We start from the raw sequence: 16,132 nt of genomic DNA, 5'->3' as shown, positions 1-16,132 counted from the left end.
GATCCACCAGCCATTCTCGTTTCTGGCATCCCTTGACGTACACGAGAGTCGGCATCTCGTCGTCATCGTCTTCTTCTTCTTCTTCGTCTTTTTCTACACCAAGCACGGTCGATGTAATCAGGCGTTTCACCATGCTGTACGGCACGTTTCCGTCTTCCCATCGTAATCCATGGTGATTGCGAATCAACCAGATAGCGCACGATTTGTCGGATTTTGTGAGGAGATTCCACGGCATAGGGTACGTATATAAAGATGTGATTTTTTTTTTTTTTTAATTCAATATAAAGAAAAGTCCGTGGGGTACCCATGTGGTCATAGTAGCAAAACCGAAATCTAAATTGCATCACATCAAAACAAGACACTTCGACTAAATCAACATGGACGCCTCAATAAAAGCGTCCCAAACAGAAGTTAACTGCGTAATAAAACTCGTAAACTCTTATAACTCTGAACTCGAAACTGTGTAAGTGTATGAGTGTATGTATATTTGTTCGTGTATGTCCGCGGTGTTGGGAACTCGGTATTGCCGTAGGTACGTTAAGCCCAAGGAACTGCGCGGATCACTTCCCCCTGCGGCCATAAAGATGTGATTTCTGCCGTGCTCTAGGTGCGTTCGGGAAGACGCTATTAGTGCTATTTGCTTATTTTATCCTTGTTTTACACCTGATGAGCGATAAAAATAGAATGATGCAATAGCGCTAATAGCGCGCTTCCCGAACGCAGCCTCTGAATGTCAACGTGAAAAAATTCAAGCAAGCGCGGGTAAACGGCGGGAGTAACTATGAGTGCGTTCTGTTTCACGCATGATGCGCATAGAAGCGCACAAGATCGTTCCGTTTCACTCCATATGCAGTTCATGCGCGCAAGGGAACGTTCTCCCACCACAATGCCGCGCAATGTTGTGCAGCGCATGAGAGCGCATGAGCTGCCTCAGCTCCCGAGATGATGTAGTCCATGCGTGGTCCATGCGCGAGAATTATTTTAGGCGGGAAGGAGGGAAAAACGGACCGAGACAATGCGCTCATGCGATGCGCTGCGTTTCATGCGGTTCATGCATGAAACGGAACGCACCCTATGACTCTCTTAAGGGGAGGGGGGCTGCCACCCTCAGTCACTTCCTGCCCCGTGGAATTGTAGTTGCTCGTTCGCAAGGAGGCGTAAGATAATGAAGAATAGAAATAAGGAGGACGAACTTCATGTTTCGAGATAAGCTCAAAACCCGGTTACAGTAGTAGTTCGAAAAACATACACCGACAGCGCTACGATCGACAAACTGGCATCTGGCAGTCGTGGAGTCGGGAAGAGACAGGAGGAGATAGGATATGGTGGGATATGGGGTCTGCAGGAGAAATTGCTCCGCGTAGCATTTCTTTAAGCTTAGCGCACTTATGGACCCAAGTTTCTGACACTTGGCTGTATTGACCTGTGACAAGAGGCAGGAGCCCACCCAGCAAACGAAAAAAGATTGAAAAGAATTAAAACGGGATTGCCAGGAATTCAAATAAGGACTTTCCGAATTCCATTCTGTCCAAAAAAGGGATTGAAATAGTTTCAATATCATGGAATTCCATAATTAAAAGAAGGATTCCCAATATCGTGGACTTACACAGGTATGTACACGTTACAGACACAGATTTTTGTACTTTATTAATTGATTTAAACAATCAAGGATTGTATACATTCAAGTACAATGTAGTTTGCAGAAACATTCAAGTATGAAAAACTCAGATATTGGAGTGTGTGTAAAAAAAAATAATGTAGGAATTGAGGAAAATAAGTGAGGTTAATATACGTCCCGAGATTTTTAAAACACCATTGTGTGATACATAAATTATTTTGCGAAATTAAACCTTTTGTTTATTTTTCTATTTTGCAAGAACCCAATAATCTCGATTATTGGATTACAGAAGTTGAAGCAAAATTCGAAATCTTAAAGAATGTTTTTGAAAATGATAAATAAAACTGAAATAAGAATATAAAAATAATATGTATACAAAGAGAGAGAGGGAAGAGAATAAGTACTATTCTCTTTTATCCACGAATTGTACATAAATAATACTTGATAACATAATTAAGAAATTGTATAGATAATATTTACCATGGAAAATTACTCAATTAAGTATAATGATCTAAGGGCGGCGGTGTGGTCTAGTGGTAGAGCGCCAGACTCGTAATCTGAGGAACCAGGTTCGAGTCCACTAGAGCCATGAATCATGGAAAAGTTTTTTTCCGAAAAAACCGCGCCCCTCCGTGCAGATGCGGAGAAAACTGGGCTCCGTCTTTCGGAAGAGACGTTAAACCGTTGGTCCAAAGGAGGAAACAGTAATGAATTGGAGGTTAGGGTTGGGTACGTCTCTTCAAAACGCCCTTTAAGGCCCCTTGGGGTATATAAAGATAAAATTCTTTATCCTTTTAAGTATAATGATCTACCTCCAATAACATTTGAATATTTGAAAAAAAAAATGCAATTAGTAAAAAAACCAGATAACCCAGCAAACGCAAAAGGATTAAAAGATATTAAAATTTTTTAATACCTTTGAATCCCTTTTTTGGCGGAATTAGATGAAATTAGATGGGATTCGAAATGAGATGGTCCAATCCCATGGAATCCAAAAAAGAAATTTTCAATTCCATTTAATCCTATGGAATCCGTAAAGGTTATGGAATTGTATGGCATTAGATGGTTTAGGAAACGTCTCGCGCCTCCGTTGGGCGACCAAGCGCCGTTGTTCGTTGTTCGTCGGTGAGCTTTTGTGTATGCCTAAAAGCGTCGTCTACAATGGCAGCAGGAGTATGCAGTAAGACGTAAGCAGTAAGCTATTGACCAATCACAGTCGATTATTCTTGAATTGTAAAAATCCCATTAGTCAATAACTTACTGCTTACGTCTTACTTTATCCTGCTGCCATTGTAGACGACGCTTAAGGGCATTACACGCACTACTGCCAACGGGCAATTAGCCCAAAAATGAGATTTGTAAGATCTGTCAGGCCCCGTAGGGGGTCCCTTTACATAGCGGTCGAGACGAAACTTTGAACTCGAGAAGATGCTCCAGCGATGCGACGCTTAGCGGCGTCGACGCGAACTGCCGGTAATGCAGATACCGCGCGGGCGTGTACTATTGGTGGCGCGTACCGCCACAGAGTTCAACACGGACACTTTTTAATCCCTATCCTGGCATTCAATGGTATTCATTTTATTGTCAAAATAGACGGAATTCAATGGAATTCAATACGGAAATTTTTAATTCCTAGTTTGGCATTCAATGGTATTCATTTCGTTAACGGAATCAATGGTATTCAATGGAATTCATCACGAAACTTTTTAATCCCTAACCTGGCATTCAGTGGTATTTATTTCGTTAACGGAATCAATGGTATTCAATGGAATTCATCACGAAACTTTCCAATCCCTAACCTGGCATTCAGTGGTATAATATTTTTGTGTCGGAATTGGATGGGATTTAAAAAAGACAAATTCTTTCCAAAATAAGGAATTCCATGATATTGAAACTATTTCAATCCCTTTTTTGGACAGAATGGAATTCGGAAAGTCCTTAATTGAATTCCTGGCAATCCCGTTTTAATTCTTTTCAATCTTTTTTCGTTTGCTGGGAATTGGGCTACAGTCGAGTATGAGAAATGTATAATATTTGTTGAAATATTGAACAATCTAGAAGAAAGAATAAAACTTGTTATAAAACATGATTTAGAAGTTGATATATTACGTAATAATGAACTGTTATCTTGGATAACATGTAAAAAAATTAAATCAATAGATCAATTATCCGGAGTGATAAAAACATTAGATCGTTTATGATTTTAATGAGTCAATTTTGAGTTACATTTTTTGTTATTTAGTACGACATATTTTATATCTTACCGGAAAATAAATACAGCAAATGTAATGAGTAATATGAAAATTTGAAAAACTTTATTTAATCGTACAAGATAACTATGTATGTCTATAAACTATTATGCTTTTTAACATATTCTTGCAAGTATTGCAATTTAAAAGTATGAAGTAATAAAAAAATGTAATCTTATAATCTCTTTTAAATCATTGTATTTGTATATATAACCTCAAGGAGATATATATGTAACACTAAAGTATATATTATATATTATATAATCTTCAATAAAATATCACATATAATCTGTAACCTTATAATCTTATAATCTCTAATAAAATATCTTTCATAAACTTTTTCAACTTAGTATTCTAATTATTTGTATCATAAAACATACTACAACTTAGCATCTTTGCGTGCTCGGCGCGTCTTTTGTCTTTTTGTACATTTGTTGGCATTGTACCGTTTTGCTAAAAAATCAGCACGAATTATCACATAAAAACTCATCACAGATGTAGTCAATTCTCTTTGGTGCAATGGACATCCTACTAAAGGTAACTCAGACTGCAATTTTTGAAGCGCGTAGCTCATGTGAAATACAGTATCAGAATTGATGGATTCTACTTTAACAATGTCTAATATCGTTTTTTCCATCAGTTGTACCAATTTTATCAAGTCGTCAGATAGATGAATCAGATATCCTCGAGATAGCAATGCAATCATCTGATGGTCCTTACAATTTGGTGATGCTCGCAAACTTTGAATGCAGTCATCACATTTAGTCCACTTTCTTACATATCCAGCCATGTATTCGATAATAGAAAAAGAAGGATCTTGTGTTGCCATTTCTTCATTTGCAATTTGTTTATTTATCTGATCCATATTATCGTTGTTGGGTTTGCCGTGTTCGATGATACTGTCCATGATCTTTATCCATTCTAATCGTCCAGCCTGACTTGCAAGTATGTTTGAAAAATTTAACAGGGAGTGAAGCATTTCACCTCCAGAAACATTGCTACTCTTACATGGTTTTATCAAAGAATACATGCTCATGAGACGAAACATCTGGCCAAACAATGTTGAATCAGGATGGTCGTTTGACCCGCATACTCCTCTCGCCAAACCGAAGAAGCGTTCCAAGGCATCTTGATTCAACCTTGCAGTCATTAAGTATTTATAGTTGCACTCGTAAGTCAAACATCCAAGTATTTCTAGAGTAGCTCTCAGCGTAATCTTCAAGCCATAGAGCACGTGCTTTCCGTTATAAAATAAAAACCATTTTTCTTTGCAGTTATTTCTTATTCGTGTAAATATTCGAGAAACTCAGTGATCACCTAAAACAATAATGTTATATGGTCGTTAATAACCTGGGTAGTTGATGTAACTTCACAAAAGTACAGACAAAAGTTAGAAAAATGTAAAAAAATAAAAATTCTTACGGTTTCTTCATCACTACCAGGTTTCAAAGCTTTATTGGGAGTTCGAGACATCATGACTTCTATCAGCCTGTTTATTCGTTTGATAAATTGAATTGTTGGTTGACAATCCGCAAGCTCAGGATGGTATTCCTGATATATAGACATAGAAGCAGCGACTCGATCTTCGAATAACTAAAAATAAAATGCATATATAGAAATCAGAATATAATAATTTTTTTTACTTCTTTGCAAGCTATTTTTTTACTTGAAACGCCATCGGTACATTCATTTTCTGATAATATTTTGGATCTAAATGGTCAGGTTTTAATTTATGAGCAACTTTCAAACCATAAGGGTGATGTTCGGACTCTATTACTGCCTTCCAATGTTTCTTTTTTATCACTCCATCGGGTGTCTGCAAAGCATAAAATATTACTATAAAATGGATGCATGTATTCAAAGCGTATCAAATAAAATATGTTATCCACATTAAACTATAATCATATTAGAATGAGCACAGTTTGAATCACTCGAGAATAAAGAAGTGCTTATTCTACTATGGTTATAGTTCAATGATTACCCATATCTCCAGTTGTGATGTAATAAAATTACGGAAGTTTTTTATCAGATGAGGGAAATCAGACAAAAACCATAACTTTCTTTCAGGATCGTAAGGATGTTAACAAGAAATATTACTTTCGGTAATTCCAAATTTCTTCCACATACTTCGATTCCACGTTGCACCATCTGTGGTAACACCATCACAACGAAATCCACTCTTTTCAAGGAGTATGATGCATTCAAGAACGAGGTATTGTAATACATTACTGTTGGCACAACCCTTGCTGAAAAAGCATGCAACCACCTGTACCCACGAGCCGCAAAACGGTTGATACATGAACACAAGAGCATGATCACCTAGTTCATGTTCTTTAGATTCAGGTGTATAATCGCCTAGGTTTACAAATCCATGAAACAGACAGGAATCTTTATCAAACTTTAAGGCTTCAGACAGTTTCATTTCATCAGCAAGGAGAATACCTGCACAGAGAACAATATAAATAATATTTTCTTTCTCAAATTAAATTTCCCACCTTGCAGTAATAATATACATACCTCTTTTTTCAGCCGGTTCCATCTGCTCAGCTTTTGTACGCAACATATCAAACATGGTGCTACTAAACCCATATATGTACTGCCCATGCATTTCACATACTTATTCACAGTGTCAACATGAGGTAAAGCAAGAATCTCATGTGATCTCAAATGCTCGTAGAGCTTTCTGTTTTTAATCCTCATGAGTAAGCATCCATTGTTTAGTGTATCGTCGTCCTTTACTCTTTACTTTCGCTGAAGAGAAGCATGCTCTGACCGCTTCCTGTTGCGCCTGAGGCAAATTCGAAATTTCTTTCTCTACCACGACTTTATTTGCCTTTGCGCAATTCTTTTTCAATCGGTCAACCTCGGCTTTCAGTTCCACCAGCTAAAAATAAAAAATAAAATAAAATAAAATAATGTTTACTGTTCTAATAATTTTTAATAATTCCAACAATTTCTTTTAATACGACTGTAAATAATACCTTGGTTTTCATTCTCTTATTCTTCGCCTTTTCATATTTTACTGTTTTTCTACTTTTTTGGCGTTTGACTTGTGCCTTGACTGATTGGCTCAACTGTTTTTTCTGCTGGCGAGAACTCTTGGCAATCAACTTTTTACATGGTACACATCAAACATGGTTATACTTAAAGTGTGCTTGATTAGGTAGTTGTTATGTGTTTCATAAGTTCGCGCCATCGTTTTCCGTTTCCGCCCGAAACAATACGGGAAGTAGAGGGCTCAGGAACGCGCGCGCTAGCGTAGACAGATGTATAGCCGTGGCTTGCTGCGTACACTCTCTCTCTTCCGTCTCCGACAGTTAAGAGCGCAGTCTATTATATAGCGAGTACCGAGGTAGAAATAAAGTAACAATATCAAGGTGCCAGAGTCTTTCTTTTCCCGATACACAACAAAGTATTGGTGACGAGGATGGGATCGCCGCAAAACGGGTAACGGTGACCGCACGAGGAAAAGTAATACTTGTGTGTGCGCCACGTGCACTAGCGGCGATCATATTACAAAGAGAAAAGATATTACCCGGGAAAAAATATTCATATATGATCATATATAATCATATATGATTGGCTATATATGGTCAGATATGGAAATTGGCCAGATCTGAGGATATATGATCTGGTATTATTGTATATGTTAATATCTGATCAGATATGATCAGGTATGATCAGATACGAACTGACACAGTTCAATCTGGACATATATATTTAAGTAAGTTTCAGAACATTGTTATATATTTTCAAAAGTTATTTTTTAAGTGTGCCACTTTATTATAAAAGTAGACTCCACGATACAACTGATACAAAAATTGTGCCGCTTCATAGCGCGAGACAGTGTCGTGTCTTTTGATACCATTCTTATAACACTGTTGGTCAAATTTTAAATACGAGAAACAGATCCCATCGAATGCCATCTATCGGATACTTTGAGATGCAATATCTGATCTGATCATATATAATCTTATATGACTATATAAGTTCATATATGATTATATATGATTTTCAGTTTAAATTATAAGATATTATGTTTGCAAAATAATACGACTAATATATTTATTTATAAGAACTATAATATATATTATATAACAGTTTTTTTCACGAAGGTAAAATTTCATTGTTTATAAAAATATTTGATAAAAATTAATATGTCAATTAAAAAAGATTAAGTGTCTTATGCAAAATTAGAAAAAAAGAAAAATTTAAAATAACACAAGCAATGAGATGCCGTTTTTGGTCGAAGTGGATCTGGGTGCTTAATAATATTTCACAATATCAATTATTATTAAATACATTTTTCAGTTTTTTAAACTGCGTGCCAATATGGACTTTGTCGGACTTAAAACACACATATATATATATATATAACGCTCTATATATGGGCATGTAAAACTTATATCTGTTTATATCTCATTTATATATATGTTCATATACTGTCAGATATATGAATATTTTTTCCCGGATGATATAAAATGTCCGGGAAAAATATTCATATCTGACAGTATATGAACATATATAAATGAGATATGAACAGATATAAGTTTTACATGCCCATGTATAGAGCATATATAATCATATATGGTTATCTATCGCCATATATGATTCTGATCACCATATATGATTATATATGCTCTATACATGGGCATGTAAAACTTATATCTGTTCATATCTCATTTATATATGTTCATATACTGTCAGATATGAATATTTTTCCCGCGGACATATCATTATATCCCAGTCTGGTCATATATACATCGCGTCTTGTCATATATGATCATGTACAGTGCCGATATAGTTATGTATGACCATATATAATTATATCTGATAATACATGGCCAAACATTCTTTATATACGATCATGTAAGGCCAGATACGATTATGTATAGTGTCATATCTGCTACACATAATAATATGTCTGACCATATATGAACTTATATGATCAGATCTTGTGTCATGTATAATATACGATCTGATCATATATGGCAATAGATAACCATATATGATTATATATGCTCTATATATGGGCATGTAAAACTTATATCTGTTCATATCTTATTTATATATGAACATATATGAACATATATAAGTTTTACATGTTCATATATGAATATATACTGTCAGATATGAATATTTTTTCCCGGGTAGACTGAACATTACATGGTCCTACAGTGTGAATTACGCGTTTCGAGACTGAGCTAGTAAGTGAAGATCGGAACTACATTCTACAATACATTCAGTGATACGTACGCTATACGTTACGGGCACTGGTACGTGGAACGATCTAGAAATCGGTACGGAAATACAATATGGCGGAGGTTGTGTTACACGGTAGCTTCAGCATCGATACGTTCGATCCAGCAACCACGGATTGGAAGCGGTGGTTACAAAGATTCACGGCTGCGGCGAAAATTTTCAAAGTTTCGGACGAGCAGAAGGTTATGTACTTGTTACATTTCATTGGATCTACAGCATTCGATGTAATATGTAACAAACTGGCACCGACAGATCCGTATACAGTTTCTTTCAATACGTTGGTCGACAGCCTCACGGAATTCTATGCACCAGTACCCTTGGAAATTGCCGAAAATTTCCGTTTTTATCAACGGAAGCAGAGGGACGGAGAGAGTATCAAAGACTTCGTTGCCGCACTACACAAGTTGAGTGTCCATTGCAATTTTGGAACATATTTGAAAACGGCCCTACGCAACCAGTTCGTTTTCGGGTTGGCTAGTCATCGAGCCCAGTCCCGGCTGCTGGAGATGAAGGACCTGACGTTCGACAAAGCTGTGCAGGTGGCTACAGCCATGGAGTTATCTGAGAAGGATGCTCAGCAACTGCAATCAGGATCGACGGCGGCGTCGGTGGTCAACTACATGGAGGCCAAGGACAAAAAGCCAGAGAAGAAATCTCAGCCCAAGCAAAAACCTTTTACGAAACCTACGAAGGCAGAGAATAAGGCAGTTCAATCCAATACTAATAAATCTCGCGTAAATACCATGTCTAATGTATCTTGTTTCAGGTGTGGTGGCAAGCATTTAGTGAATAAATGTACCTTAGATAGAAATATAAAATGTAACAATTGCGGCACGCCAGGCCACTTACAAAAGGTATGCATAAGTGCGAAGCGAGCAACCACAAATCAAATCGAGGAAGTGCTACTCTTGGAACACGTCGAATTCAGAGATAAGTTTTTCGAAACGCTTACGGTGGACGGGCGACCTTTGCGCTTTGAGATTGATAGCAGTGCAGCGGTTACAATAGTGAGTACCCGAACGCTGCGGGAACATTTTCAAAATCGACACCCGTGTCCAACGTCCTTGCAGTTAATCACGTTTTGCAAAACGCCGATTCAAATCGTTGGGGTCGTACCCGTGACGGTTACGTTGCGCGGAAAAACTGCTAAACTTAATTTATACGTTTCAAATGTCGATCGTGAACCACTCTTAGGGCGTGAATGGATACGACAGTTACGAATACATCTAACGGAATCAATCAATAATGTACAACTATACGATACGAAAAATATAATTGCACGATTATTACAACAGTATAGAAATGCGTTTGATCCTCAGTCTACAAAAATTAAAGATTTACAAGCTAGTCTGACACTAAAAGAAAATGTTAAACCGGTATTCTTAAAGCCACGTACAGTTCCCTTCAAATTATTACCGCGCGTAGAGGAGGAGTTGCAGTCACTTGTTCAAGCCGGTATATTAGAGAAGGTAAATGCATCCAAATGGGCTACACCTATTGTACCTGTTCTCAAACGTGATAATACGATTCGTATTTGCGGGGATTTTAAGGTCACAATAAACCCATACTTATACGTGGACGAACATCCACTGCCAACGTCAGACCAATTATTCTCGTCAATGGCAGGTGGAGAAAAGTTTTCAAAAATAGATTTAAAGCAAGCATATTTGCAGCTTGAGGTTTGTGTTAAAGATCGTGAATTGCTTACACTTACAATTAGTACGCACAAGGGATTATATCGAAGCACAAGATTGATGTACGGTACGGCTTCGGCGCCAGCGATCTGGCAGCGCGAGATGGAAAATATCCTAGGAGATATACCCGGAGTATCAGTTTTTCTGGATGACATTAGAATAACCGGTCCTAATGATAAAGTTCATTTGCAACGACTTGAACTGGTACTGCAGCGTCTCGCAAAAGCCAATATCAGAATCAATGAAAGTAAGTGCGAGTTTTTCCAAGATAGCATAGATTATTGCGGATATAGAATATAGATAAAAACGGATTACATAAAACTACAGAGAAAATACAAGCTATTGATCAAATGCCAAGACCGAAAAATGTTATGGAATTACGTTCATTCCTTGGTATGGTGAATTATTACGGTCGTTTCATTAAGAATTTAAGTGGTATGTTAGCACTGTTACATAAATTACTACAGAAAGACGCTTGTTTCAAATGGTCACGTAGTTGTGAACAAGCTTTTCAAACTGCGAAAGAGAATTTTAAAAGCGATGCAGTGCTTGCACATTTTGATACAAAACTTCCATTGATTCTGGCTACGGATGCTAGTCCTTACGGCGTGGGTGCGGTCTTGTCACACCGCTATCCTGACGGTACAGAGCGAGTATTTGTAATAATATTTGAATTCCACCGGCAATTCTACGTGCAGTGGTTCACGAGATGGCGTTAGGTGCGTTGCCTTAACCTATGTTTCTTGTAGTTGTCATTAACTGAGTGGCCCATCTGTTATGTTATGCCTGTGCTTAAGTAGATTAGAGATACTGCTATACGATTATTTACGTCGGAAATTGTACTGTATTCGACGAATAAAGAATTGAAGTATAACCTTGTAACGAACTTATTACATGGTGTCAGAAGTAAAAGAATAAGATAAATGGCATCGAATATGGATTTGCGCTTGCCTCAGTCGCTTGATTGTGCTAACCTAGCAAAAGAATGGCCCAGATGGAAGCAAACATTCTTGATATATCTGATTGCGAACAACAAAATAGGCGAGAGTGAACAAAACAAAATTGCCACCTTTTTATGGTTAATTGGTCCACAAGGTGTGGAGATTTTTAACACATTATTCCCAAACAATGGAAGCTATGAAGGCATGTTCGGCCCAGCATCGGAACCTGTGAGAGTGCCGGAAAATCAAGCCGCTGCCGGCGCTATCGCTGGTCAACCGGGGATAACCGTCGCTGACCAGCGGACATTGCAAAATGTCATTAAAGCATTTGATGAGTATTGCTTGCCACGGAAAAATGTCGCAATGGAAGCGTTTAAATTTAATATGATTATACAAAAGGAAAAGCAGTCATTTGGTGCCTTTGAAACGGAACTTCGTACTCAGCTACAATACTGTGAATACGAGTGCGCTAACTGTCGTACATCGTACGCTGATCGTATGCTGCGTAATCGTATCATTATTGGCGTGCAAGACAAGAAGTTACAATTGAAGTTGTTGGATGGCAAGGATGAGCCTTTACCAAGAATTATATAAACCTGCAAAGTTTTCGAGGCTGCTACCGCCAACAAACAACTGCTGGACCGTAACCAAGGGAATTCAGCAGAAGTCAAATCCGCTGTTAAACAATCCAATGGAGAGTCATCAGACGTCGCTGCAATCAAACGTACTAACAATTGCTAGAACTGTGGTCAACCGTACAATGGAAAACATCGTCGTTACTGCCCAGCAATCGGCGCTAACTGCAATAGGTGTGGAAAAATAGGACATTTCCAAAAGTTTTGCAGGGGAGAAAAAAAGGAAACCCGCTCGGAGCAGCCTGCTGTCGCCAAGCCGGCAAAGTCATCGGATCACAAGTCATCAGAAAACTCTGTTAAAAGCGTCAATTGGGGCGAGCTAGGTAATGCTAACTTAACTTTAGTAGATCAGGAAGGCGATGCATCTAGTGTAAGTACCTTAATTAAGACTAAACATTGTAATTATAGAGTAAATTCTAATTCTGGTGCTGGTGGAGGTAGAAACAGATGGATGAAAGCGTTACTTATACAGGACCAGAGCGTTCAATTTAAGCTGGATACAGGATCGGATGTCAATTGCATTCCAATTGGTCTCATTAAAAGGTTAAACATTCCGATTGACTCATCTGGGAGTTTTACTGTCACTGACTATAATTCAAATGCCATAAAAGTTTATGGCGAGGCCTCAATCGCATGTATCGATCCTGATCGTAAATCAAGTCATGTCGCGTCGTTTCTAGTTGTCGATAATAAGTGCGAACCGCTACTGGGGCTGGAGTCTTGTATCTCGTTTAATTTAATTCAACGACTCAACGCTGTTAATGCATTACACAACCTTCCTTCTGATGTCGAAACATTTGTACAGGAAAATAAAGACATCTTTGAGGGTCTAGGCAGATTCCCAGGCACCTGCTCGATCATCCTCAAGGATAGCGCTACACCTTCATTGCACTACAAGAAACGGGTTCCCCTGAGTCTCATTGACCGGCTAAAGGCACAGCTATCGTCTATGACAGAACAGGGCATCATCAGTGCGGTGGACTATCCAACAGACTGGGTAAACAACATGCAAATAGTTGAAAAACCTGATGGTTCCCTACGGATCTGCCTTGATCCTAAGCCACTCAACATGTGTATTAAGCGAGAACACTTTCTAATACCAACCGCCGAAGACATTGTGAGCCAATTATCGGGTAAACATATCTTTACTGTACTTGATCTTAGTAATGGATTTTGGCAAATGGAGCTTGATCGTAAGAGCTCTGATCTGACTACATTTATGACGCCTTTTGGACGCTTTCGCTGGAATCGCGTTCCGTTCGGACTCAACAGCGCACCAGAAATGTTTCAGAAGAAAATGATTCAGATATTCGGAGATATTCCGGGTGTTAAAATATATTTTGACGATATAGCCATTTCGGGATCTGATTTAGTAGAGCATGATCGCACACTTGCTATTGTGCTGCAACGGGCTAGAGCAAACAACATTAGATTCAATCCAAACAAGATTCAATACCGGCGGTCAAACGTTAAATTCATGGGCTATCATATAACCAACGGCTACATATCTCCCGATATTAAATACCTGGATGCCATCCTCAAGATGTCCCGACCTTCGGACAAACCTGAAGTTATGCGGCTGCTTGGACTATTCAAATACTTGTCCCGCTTTATTCCAAACTTATCGCAACGATCAGCCAAGTTGCGGGAACTAACCAAGAACGGTAGTCAATGGTTGTGGACAGCTGATCATGAAAAGGAGTTAGCTGATCTTAAACGGTCCATTACAACTAAGCCTGCACTCCGGATATATGATCCAAACGAGCCTGTTGTCATACAAACTGATAGTTCAAAAGACGGGTTAGGAAGCGTTCTTCTACAAAACGGCCAACCAGTCGCGTATGCTTCACGCAGCCTCACCGCCAGTGAGCAGAAATGGGCTCAAATTGAGAAGGAAACCCTGGCTATAGTCTTCGCATGTGAGCGGTTTCACCACTTCCTTTATGGCCGCGAATTTACAGTTCAGTCAGATCACAAGCCGCTTGAGTCGCTGATAAAGCGAGACATTGATGATGTGACTGCTAGATTGCAGCGCATGTTTCTACACTTGCTCAAATATCCTGGACTAACAATAGTGTACACTCCTGGTAAGGATATGCATGTCGCGGATTGTTTGTCACGTGCTACTGTTGACGCTGCCGGACCAGACACACTTGGGTTATCTGGAATTATTCACTCCGTCACTCGTCAAGTGTGTCTCTCTGAAGAGAACTACAATCTCTACAAAAATACGTTAAAAGGTGATGAACGATATTCAAGGGTCGTGAAATATGTTGTTGATGGATGGCCATCATACCACAAGCTCGATGAATTCTCACAAACATTTTACAGATATAAGGATCAGTTACATTTTGAAAATAGCCTTTTATTTAAGGATCATCGATTAGTTATACCGACGGAGTTACAGTCAAAAATCTGCAAATGGGTACATGCCCCTCACCTGGGTATCGAAAAAACAGTGGCCAGAGCCAGAGAGCAGTTTTTCTGGCCTGGCATGACTAATGACATTAAGGAAGCGGTCAAGGACTGTGTCGTGTGTGAACAATTTACACGAAATAACCAGAAGGAACCACTCAAGCAAGATGTTCATCCGGAGTATCCCTTCCATCGCATTGCAATTGATCTGTATGAATATGCAGGACTTGATTTTATAGCTCTCATTGACGCTTACTCAGGATTTGTCTGTTCCGAACGAATTAAAAGCAAAACTTGTCGTCATATTATAGATAGCCTCCACGGAATATTCTGTCGTTATGGATACCCAACGGAGATCAGATGCGATAACAGCCCATTTAACTCATTAGAATTCGATAAATTTGCAAACGACACAAACATTATAATCAAGTACTCTAGCCCTCGCTACCCCCAAAGTAATGGACTAGCGGAGAAGGGGGTGGCCATAGCAAAGAACATACTCAAGCGCTGCTATGAGGCTAATGAGGTAGAACTCTTTGCATATCGATTGCTCGAATATAACGTGACACCCGTTGCTAACATGCGATTGTCGCCCGCATAACTATTCTTTGGTCGTCGTATTAAGACAAAATTACCTACCAGTCGCGAAACTTTGCTTAGAGATCCGTTGGATGAGGCCGTTGTACGAGACCGGTTGGAATGTAAACGTGAAAGTCAAAAGCATTACTACGATAAACATTCCAAACCTTTACCAGTTCTGAGCGAAGGCGAACGCGTGCTTTTTAAAAAAAACGGAAAAGAATGGCACTATGGTCGCATCGTGCGACGCATAAGTGATTGATCATACATAGTGATAGATAATTTCAATAGTCATTATCGTCGTAATCGTAGATTTATTGTTAAAACAAAAAACAACGAAATCAATCCTAGCGAACTGTTATACGAGGAGCACGTACAAAAACAATTATATGATCCTAAGAAACCTGTAACCATTGTAGATACTAGTGATAGCCAGCAGAAACCTGTCAACAGACGTACAAGCGTTGGACCGCCAGCAGCTGATCTGTCATGTCCTGAAGTCGACCGGGGACTTCTCGCTACCGATGATAGTGATAGCTCGGCGTCTGCGAGCGAATACGAATCAGCGAATGAATCGTTTTCTCATAGTGATAGTGAGCCCGAGCTAGCAAGACCGGTTTTACCCGCATTAGGACGTCAGGTCAAGACCCGTAGCGGTCGCGTTATTGCCCCGCCGAAGCGTTACGGTGACTGGGTTTATCAATAAATGTTCTGGAATCCTCCGGCCTAGTGAGGAGAT

General features: G+C 38.9%; 1 long non-coding RNA gene across 1 annotated transcript; it reads right to left on the bottom strand.

Moving 5' to 3' along the window:
* Positions 1-3,957: 3,957 nt before the first annotated feature.
* On the bottom strand, positions 3,958-6,040 carry LOC139822361 (uncharacterized). Its single transcript, XR_011734495.1, has 3 exons — positions 5,534-6,040; positions 5,290-5,460; positions 3,958-5,184 (listed from the first exon to the last, which is right to left on the bottom strand). It is a non-coding gene; the product is annotated as an uncharacterized lncRNA (long non-coding RNA).
* Positions 6,041-16,132: the final 10,092 nt, after the last annotated feature.

The sequence above is a fragment of the Temnothorax longispinosus genome, chromosome 11 (assembly GCF_030848805.1).
Source record: "Temnothorax longispinosus isolate EJ_2023e chromosome 11, Tlon_JGU_v1, whole genome shotgun sequence".
NCBI classification, from domain to species: Eukaryota; Metazoa; Arthropoda; class Insecta; order Hymenoptera; family Formicidae; genus Temnothorax; species Temnothorax longispinosus.
Note: the sequence above shows the minus strand (reverse complement) of the source record. Positions and strands in the feature narration are given on the sequence as shown.